This window comes from Diadema antillarum, unplaced genomic scaffold (assembly GCF_040938485.1).
Source record: "Diadema antillarum isolate AM-2024a unplaced genomic scaffold, OU_Dant_1.0 scf00000033, whole genome shotgun sequence".
In the NCBI taxonomy this organism is placed as follows: Eukaryota; Metazoa; Echinodermata; class Echinoidea; order Diadematoida; family Diadematidae; genus Diadema; species Diadema antillarum.
In genome coordinates this window covers 1490586-1493378 of record NW_027270922.1, presented here as the reverse complement: position 1 = coordinate 1493378, position 2793 = coordinate 1490586, and the positions used below count along the sequence as shown (strand labels likewise).

Here is a 2793-nt window from a genome sequence, read left to right as displayed (position 1 = left end):
TACTCAACATCATTTGTAATTTTCTTACATGTTGTTTTGCTCTGTTGAAGAAACAAAAATGAAAATTAATTCAATTTGATTGAACTTGGATCGACTTTTTCTTATCACTGTGAAGGAATTGGTGTTGGGATGGCATTTTTAAGTGCATATTATACTCATATTATTTTAGTGTGGCTTACACGAGGTCATGAATGTCTCTCCGTTCTCTGTAAACTGTCACTGTGAAAAGTTATTGTGCGATGGCTGAAATAACCTTTGACTGATGCTGATAGTGTGAGTTATAAATTGACATAAAACATACACTGAATAAGAAACAGTGATGGCGTGTATATGTTTATACTGGTGATATTTACAAGAATATTGGTAATGGTGTAATAACGACAGAAACCGTGACGTTGATACTCAATACTGTTTTATCATCATTTGTTATTGTTATCTGAAGAAAGCTTTCTGTTTAGTAGGCTTCTCATGTTTTCACAAAAGACTGATACTCCTTCAACAGCAAAATGCGAATTAAAAGGGTGCATGGGTGACATCATTGACCCACAATAGTCTCCGCTGACCTGCCCACAAATCTTCACTTAGATTAACTCCAGAAAGGAAAGATCAACACGCTAACAACAGGAAAGATATAAAGGAACATTTAGTTTTCACGCTGTCACAAGACAGCGAGGGTAATTACAACCACATGATATGCAAATTTGATGAGGTATAGATGCCATGGCCTCACAAGTGTTATACTGACCTGCACGTCCTTTTTCTATAAAGGCTATATCAATAAGAATATTATGAATTCTTTTATACATCAGTTCACTATAATGGTATAATTACGGGTACTAAGTTCGTTATTCTGAAGGTTTGTCAATTAGAAAATGGAATCCAAAAATAAAAAAGGTATATTAAACGTTATTGCGTAAGGCCATTAATCCAAAAATGAACAAAAGGCTCATACTTCCGAAGTTTTGTTAGTATCTCACACATGGAGATATTTACACTGAAGATGTATAACCTTTACGGTTAATAGGGCCTACGCACTTTCTTTGCATTTTCGGAATAACGGTCCTTATTTAATTTTTGGAAGAACGAATCTTCGGAATAACAAACCTTCGAAATAACGCCACAAAATATATATTTGGATTAACGAACGCGTTTATATCTTTAAATTAACCAACATCTAGGTATACGGAAGTAGTACCGAACATCACTTCATTTTCGGATTAAAGAACCTTCGAAATAACGAACATCACCCATAATTACAGTAGCGATTGATGTTCAGTTCAGTTCAATTCAGTTTTTACTTCTGCATTTCAAAATCAATACAAATCAACAAAATACTTACATAGTCATTTACACAGCTAATATTCATAACGTTTGGATCTTACATACATTTTCTTTTTTTCAAGAACGAATATCATATATGAAAGGAAGCAATAGGAAATGATAAAAATGAAATGCAGGGGACCATCATCATAAGCTAAGCTTGACGAGGAAGATGGCCCTAGATGTCTGTCAAGTATGAATATAAAACATAGATGTTAGATACAACATAGATGTATATCATATAACATAGATGTTAGATAAAACATAGATGTTAGATTGTATACAGACGCATGGAAGTGCTGTGAGGTAATGAAATCATCATCCTCATAAAATTTGCATAAGGACCCCCCCCCAGCAGAAAAAATGGGGTTGCACCACTTTCATTGTTTAAAGATTAAAGATACATATGAAACTTTAAAAATCCAGAACTTTCTTATTCCACTGTCTTACTTTAGTTAATTTCTTCCATCCTCTACCTTTATTTCACTCCACCTATTAGATCCAATTCAAACATTGAATAGCTTTGTACTTGCAACTGATTGACAAATTGCCCTACGTAAATAAGCACTGAATTGATCAGTGTTTTAGTAGTAGCCATGATAAAAAATCATGGGCGTACGTACTCGAGCAGGATTCGAATCTACGACCTCCTGATCTCCGAATAGGCGTCATCTCCACTAGACCACCGAGCTTTCGCCCGACAGCAAGTGTTGTTTCTAATCCCTATAGCATGCAACGAGTACTGCGTAATTATTTAGATTCATGAAATTCTTTCGTCGAGGTGTTTTTATTGCAACTGATTGACAAATTGCCCTACATCGACGTAAAACACTGAACTGATCAGTGTTTTAGTAATTTATAGCCATGATAAAAAAATCATGGGCGTACGTACTCGAGCAGGATTCGAACCTACGATCTCCTGATCTCCAGACAGGCGTCATCTCCACTAGACCACCGAGCTTCCGCCCGACAACAAGTGTTGGTTCTAATCCTTGTAGCATTACGTTGAACCTGGAGGTCATGTCCACGATCATGCAGGATTTATCTCTCTCTCTCTCTATCTTTTTAAAGAAGCAGAAATTGAGCTTGACCACTCCAAGCCATCGAGGAGGAAATGAAAAATAAAAGGGCACCCTCCACATGTCGTTAATGTCCATTCCATGATTAGCGGCCAAGTGTGAAAAATACGGAACATCATAAAAATACCAGCATAAAGTTCGCATTGTCATGATTGTGTTACTTTTGCATTTTCAATTCATCAGTGATGGTAGAGAAAATAATTTTCGTAATATTGTTTCATCATCTTTTTTTTTTAAAGATATGTGACGATATGGAGGAATGTATTAGCCTTGCCTAATTTCACAACAGATCATTCGGCATATATGTTTGTCATTAGTTCCAATTATTTGATGTCAGAATTTTGGTAAACATGGCTTTATGCAAATCACTAAAGTGCAACTTTTCCCCCATGCA

The 2793-nt window shown here is 35.7% G+C and overlaps 1 non-coding gene across 1 annotated transcript; it reads right to left on the bottom strand.

Moving 5' to 3' along the window:
• Nucleotides 1-2207: 2207 nt before the first annotated feature.
• On the bottom strand, nucleotides 2208-2280 carry Trnas-gga (transfer RNA serine (anticodon GGA)). Its single transcript has one exon. It is a non-coding gene; the product is annotated as a tRNA-Ser (tRNA).
• Between the last annotated feature and the right edge of the window lie 513 nt (nucleotides 2281-2793).